The sequence below is a fragment of the Dipodomys spectabilis genome, unplaced genomic scaffold (assembly GCF_019054845.1).
Source record: "Dipodomys spectabilis isolate Male_0828 unplaced genomic scaffold, ASM1905484v1 ptg000313l, whole genome shotgun sequence".
In the NCBI taxonomy this organism is placed as follows: Eukaryota; Metazoa; Chordata; class Mammalia; order Rodentia; family Heteromyidae; genus Dipodomys; species Dipodomys spectabilis.
Window position 1 is genome coordinate 464,204 of NW_024870990.1, and position 6,574 is coordinate 470,777.

The following is a 6,574-nucleotide window of genomic DNA, read 5'->3' on the forward strand; positions in this document are numbered from 1 at the left end:
ATCTTCATATATTTTAAACTCACATGTTTTTATTATAGCACACTTTTCTTTCTACTCTCTCCCCCCCCTACCCCCCAATTGTCAGTACTTGTGTTTGAACTCAGGGCTTACACTTGCTAAGCTCTACTACTTGAACTGTACACCCAGCCATGCTTTTTGTTGGTTATTTTGGAGAGGGCGTCTAGAGGGCTTGTCTGCCGAGGTTGGCCTTGAAATGCCCTCCTCTGAGCTCAGCCTCCCGAGTGAGCTACCTGAACCCATCATACATCACATTTCTTTTTTTAAAATTTAAATTTTGTTGTAAAGATGACATACAGAGGGGTCACAGCTGTGTGAGTCAGATAATGAGGACATTTCTTGTCCAACGGTGTCATTCCCTCCCTCATTTTCTCTCAGTTTTTCCCCTTCCAACTCCCCTCCCCACCAATTTGTATAGTTCACTTCCAACATAGTGTCTAGTGAGTATCACTGCTGCATTGGTCACCCTTGATTCCCCTTCCACTCCCCAAATCAGACAAACTTATATACAAGACGAAGGTACAGACACCTCAGACAGTGACAAAGGGAATAAACCAAAGGACAGAAAGAAAAAAAATAACTGTAAACAGTACAATAAAAATCTCTTGTTGGAGGGACTGGGAAGGTGGCTCAGTGGTAGAGCGCTTGCCTTGCATGCATGAGGCCCTGGGTTTGATTCCTCAGCACCACATAAGCAGAAAAAGCAAGAAGTGGCGCTGTGGCTCAAGTGGTAGAGTGCTAGCCTTGAGCTGAAGGGCTGAGGAACAGCGCCCAGGCCCAGAGTTCAGGCCCCACAACTGAACCCCCCCCCCCCAAAAAAAGAAAAATCTCTTGTTGGAGTTAATTTCTATAAACATTATTTTATATGGTCATATGCACATAGCCATTGAGCTGTTGTAATCCTTTCCTAAGAAGTTTCTCCTTGATTCTCATTGTGTAAATGTTTAGAATGCTATTTAATTATTTCCAAGTGTAATTATTTTCTTTTACTATCCATTGGATTATCTTGTAGATTTATAGACACATTCTAGTTATTACAAATGAGAGAAACCATGTAGCCTATGTTCTTTAGGTCTGGCTAACTTTGCTTAAATAATTTTTCCTAAGTCTTTCCATTTCCTTATGAATGGAGCAATGTCATTCTTTCTGAAGGAAGCATAGAACTCCATTGTACATGTGTGTGTGTGTGTGTACATTTTCTTGCTCCATCCACTGAGGATGGCTTGATTCCATATCTTAGCTATGGTACACAATACTGCAATGAACATGGCTGTGCTGGTGGCTTTAGTGCAGCCTGGTTTGTGGTCATTTGGATAAATGTCCAAGAGTGGGAGTCCTGGGTCACAGGGAAGCTCTTGTTTGTTTGTTTTTTTTTTTTGTCGGTCCTGGGGCTTGAACTCTGGGCCTGGGCGTTGTCCCTCAGCTCTTCAACTCAAGGCGAGCGCTCTACCACTTGAGCTACAGCGCCACTTCACAGGGAAGCTCTTGAAAAAAATTATAGTAAGCAAAGTAAGCCAGACTCAGAGATGATGAAGGTTAACTGCACCAAGAAGACAAAATAATTCAAAATTTGTATGCACTTTGGTTTAACCTTAAAATGTGCAAAGCAAAATAGTAAGAGAGGATTTTATAGCACAGTGACACACACTAAACAAATATACTCTGGGCGGTTGTCATGATAGGAATGAGTCTGGAGTGTGAAACAACCGTGAAGCTACGAACCTGGAACTGATGAACGGCAATGTGCAGGTAGGGAAGCACTTGGTTAACTAAGTTAACTCATCTCCAGAAAAGAAGGAAAAAGCAGAAAGCCCAGACATGGGCATGCTGTCTATTGATTAGATCTCTCTAGCTCTCAGTAAGAGCCATTCGTATTTCTGGGAAAGGCAGACCTCTGGGTTTGTGCATTCAGACTTGCTGGAATCCTTCCACCTGTCCTGGAGACCCCTAGTCTCCAATGAGCTGGTTGAGGGCTTCAGGGTCTCCATGCAGTTCATCTATGCTGGCTGGCAGAGGGAGCATGTGTAGCTGAGGCAGGGACTGGCAGACTTCATGTGGCTGGGGGAGTGACCCTGGGGAGGAACTTTCTTGGAGGTCTACACTGAACTTTCCAGGCCAGGACATCTGGTGTCCAGGTGGGGAGCTGTTCCTAGTTGGGTGCTAAGTCTCCTGGCAGAAGAGACCACAAGAGCTAGGAGCTTCCCTATGCTCGTGGCTGACCTCACTCCTCGGGGAGGACCTGGGTCTCTTGGTCTGAGCCCCTCTTTGCCCTTGGATGCCTTAGCTCGGAGCAGGGCTGGGCAGGGAAGGAACTGTGGCCTCTATTCTGTGTGCAGAGCATCTAGACGGGCTGGCTCTGGCCCTCAGGAGCATCCAGTGCCTCGGACAAGCTTGGACAGTGCCTCACGGATGTCCCGGTTCCTCAGGCAATAGATGATAGGGTTGAGCAGGGGGGTCACAACGGAGTAGACCACGGACACCAGCTTGTTGAGGTCAAAGGAGCTGATGGCGTGAGGCCGTGCGTACATGAAGGTGGTGGTGGTGTAGAAGATGAGGACTACCACCAGATGAGAGGCGCAGGTGGAGAAGGCCTTCCGGCGGCCGGCCCCTCCCGGAATCCTCAGCACCGTGGCCAGGATGCGCGTGTAGGAGACAGCCGTCACCAGCAGGGAGGTGGCTAGCACTGCCAGGGCTGCCACGAAGTCCAGCATCTCGATGGCAGTGGTGTCTGAGCAGGAGAGCTGCAGCAGGGGTGACACGTCACAGAAGAAGTGATTGAGGACATTGGGGCCACAGAACTTCAGTCGGGAGATGAGAGCTATGGACACAAAGGAGGCCAGGAAGCCGCCAAGCCAGGCACTGAGGGCCAGCAGAAGGCAGAGCCTCGAGTCCATGATGGCCCGGTAGTGCAGTGGGCGGCAGATGGCGAGGTACCGGTCACAGGCCATGGTGGCCAGGAGGAAGCACTCCGAGGAGCCGAGGGAGAGGAAGAGGAACAGCTGGGTGAGGCAGCCTGAGAGGGATATAGTCCGCACCCCCGCCAGGAGCCCGGCCAGCAGCCGGGGAACCGTGACGGTGGTGTACAAGGTCTCCAGCACCGACAGGTTGGCCAGGAAGAAGTACATGGGCGTGTGCAGCCGTCGGCTGGCCCCGACAGCACCCACAACGACCAGGTTCTCCAGGACAGTCATGGCGTAGACGGCGAGGAACAATCCAGACAGCAGCCCTTGCAGGTGGCACAGCTCTGGGAAGTCCAGGAGGATGAATTCAGTCACCGAGGTATCGCCGGAGTGGTTCACGGCCAGTTTTGGCCAGGGAGGCCACTTCTGAGCAGCCTGGGATGTGAGAAGAGGTGCGGCATGTGACTGGGTCCGGCCCAGCTCCCCGGGGCTGTCCCGGTCCCAGGGGTCTCCCTCCCGTGGCTCCCAGGGCTGTCCAGGCTCACTGCAGGGAGGGGACGGCAGTGCCCTGTGTTTTGGGACTTGCAGTGCTCACCTGCTGCTCCCAGTGCCCTGCTGACTTGCATACTGACCAGAGCTAAGCCCGCCCAGGGGTTCAGCTTCTGAACACACCAGTGCAAGCAGACACAGCCCTCTGGGCACACAGTCACCTCTCTGTCAGACACACAACCCTTACTGCCCCAACACACAGGTCCCCCCAGGCAACACACATTGAGGCAGAGCATGTACCCAGATGTGCACAGGTATACTGCAGGTGCACACACAGCTCCAGATCAACCGTGCCTCTGGGCGTGCTTCCCAGGTGTGGTGAACCCTGATCATCCGCCTCCATCTCTGCTTTGTGATTAGAACAGTCTTTGCATCAGGGAGGTCAGGGCAAGAGACTTCTACCAACCACTGGCCACTGCAGAGCAAGGGAAGGGCTTAGCCAGGCCTGTCTCTCAGCACCACACAGCCTCCAGCTGGAGGTTCGGAAGCAGCAGAGGGGCCATGGGAGAATGGGTGGATGGCATCTATCTGGAGCCACAGGTGGGCTATGTAGCTTGGGAATTTGGGGTTTTTGTGCCAGGACACACCTGCACCTAGGAGTTTGAGGACAGCCTGGCAGTGTGCAGGGCACCCTGAGTGCGGGACAGAGGCTGAGGGAGGGTCCCCCACAGCCCATCCCACCTCCCCAGCCCCCCCACAGCCCATCCAGCCTCCCCAGCCCCCCCACAGCCCATCCCGCCTCCCCAGCCCCCGCAGCCCATCCAGCCTCCCCCTTCCTCCCCCACAGCCCATCCAGCCACCCCCTTCCCCCCCACAGCCCATCCCACCTCCCCAGCCCCCCCACAGCCCATCCAACCTCCCTCCTTCCCCCCCCACAGCCCATCCCGCCTCCCCAGCCCCCCCACAGCCCATCCCACCTCCCCAGCCCCCCCACAGCCCATCCCACCTCCCCAGCCCCCCCCACAGCCCATCCAGCCTCCCTCCTCCCTCCCCCCCACAGCCCATCCAGCCACCCCCTTCCCCCCCCACAGCCCATCCCACCTCCCCAGCCCCCCCACAGCCCATCCCACCTCCCCAGCCCCCCCACAGCCCATCCAGCCTCCCCAGCTCCCCACAGCCCATCCCGCCTCCCCAGCTCCCCACAGCCCATCCCACCTCCCCAGCCCCCCCCAGACCATCCCACCACCCCAGCCCCCCCACAGCCCATTCCACCTCCCCAGCCCCCCCACAGCCCATCCCACCTCCCCAGCCCCCCCAGTCCATCCAGCCTCCCTAGCTCCCCACAGCCCATCCAGCCTCCCCCCTTCCCCTCCCAGCCCGTCCTGCCTCTCTAGCCCCCCCAGTCCATCCCGCCTCCCCAGCCCCCCCAGTCCATCCAGCCTCCCCCCTTCGCCCCTGCAGCCCGCCCCACCTCCCCGGCCCCTTTTCCGGCCCCTGTTCGCACTACAGCTCTGGACCCTACAAGCAGGGGAGGTCTGCATGCCCACCATTCTCTGCCATGCTCCTCAGGGTTGAACCCCTCCTCCCTCCGGCTGCTTTGATTCGCAGAGATGGTATGACTCCCAGACAGCGCCCGCCAGTTTAGCAGCACAGGGGCTTCAGGGAGAGCTCGGGGCTGCCAGCAGGCTCAGAGCTGGGCTCATCCCTCTGTGGTGGGCAGGAGCTCAGCTGGCCCTAGCTCAGGACAGGAGGAGCTGGGAGACCGTCCGCAGACCCCTCCCCCAGCCCAGATGTGCAGCAGGGCAGCAACGCCTCAGAAGAGGCTCAGCCTGCGGGGCTGCGGGCTTGGGTGGGAGGCTGAGGGCATGCCGGGCTCAGGGCCAGACAGCGCACGCTCCAGCCAGTCTGAGGCTGGCCCGTCTGTGGGCTGGGATGGGGGTTAGGGACACCGGTGCTTCAGGGCTGTGGAGCCCCAAGCCCAGGGATCTGCAGGTGGGCTGGCCAGTCAGGCGTGCAGAGTGGTGGGGGTCTGGAAAGACACTGTTCTCAAGGCCTTGCTCCAGCCTCTGGGCAGAGGGCAGCCCCCCCAGAGGAGGGCTCCGCTGGTCTCTGAGTCTCTGAGCGGCTGTGAAGGAGGCGCTCTGCGTGGTGCCAGGCTTGCCTGAGGCGCTCTGTGTGGTACCAGGCCTGCCTGGCCCTGCTGGTGTTTATCCCTCTCTTTCTGTGACCTGACCCTCCCCCCCTGTTGTCTGCACCCTAGTCTGCAGACTAATTGCTCTCAGGACAATTTGTGGGGGCTCCTGGGGGAGCCCGTGGGTCTGGGGGGAATTGTGGGATGGAGGACGCCACGCTTCTCTGCAGGCAGGAGGACTCTCTGGGCCCCGATGGTGCCCCACATGGGGACGGTCCGCAGCCCCGCACCCACTCGGGGCCCACGCCTGGGATTCTCCTGTTGCAGAGAACAGCGTGGCCAGTTTTGGTTGCATTTGGACTTTAGGATGCAGGGTCCCCCTCACGTCCTGTGTTGCTTCCCAGGTCTTGCTGCTTATGGCACTAAGATACTTACTCTTCTGGGCAGCTGCCTCTTTCTGTACCTAAGATTGGCCCTAAGGAGTGGCCACCAAACAGCTGGATTGTTCCGCTGGTGCTGTGGTGGTTAGCGTCTCAGCATCTCAGTGCGGTTTCGGCTGCATGGCGGAACGTTGTCCTGAATCCATACTTGGGAGAGGAGACACTGGGGTTGAGCTCGGTGTGAACGTTAAAGGAAAACGCCAGACTCCTTCCCCAAAGTGGCCAAAGTAAGGTCACATCTTTGCCCTTTGTAGCAGGTGATGCAGCAAATTCTTAACCTTTACCGAATTTGTGTGTGGGGAGGAAATTTGAGCATCTCATTGTAGTGGTGATTTCTATGTTCCTGCCTCTCTTGCTGCGTGGGATCTGCCTGTATTGTGCTTGTCTTTGTTACTTTCTCCCAAATACTGTAATTTTCACGTATCAATTTTAGTTCATGCCTGTAATCTTAGTTACTCAGGAGGTTGAGATCTGAGGATCAAGTTGGAAGACAGCCTGACAGAAAAGTCTGTGTGAGACTCTTTTTTTTGTTTTTGTTTTAGGTTGATCATGGGGCCTAAACTCTGGGCCTGGGCACTGTCCCTCAGCTCTTCGGC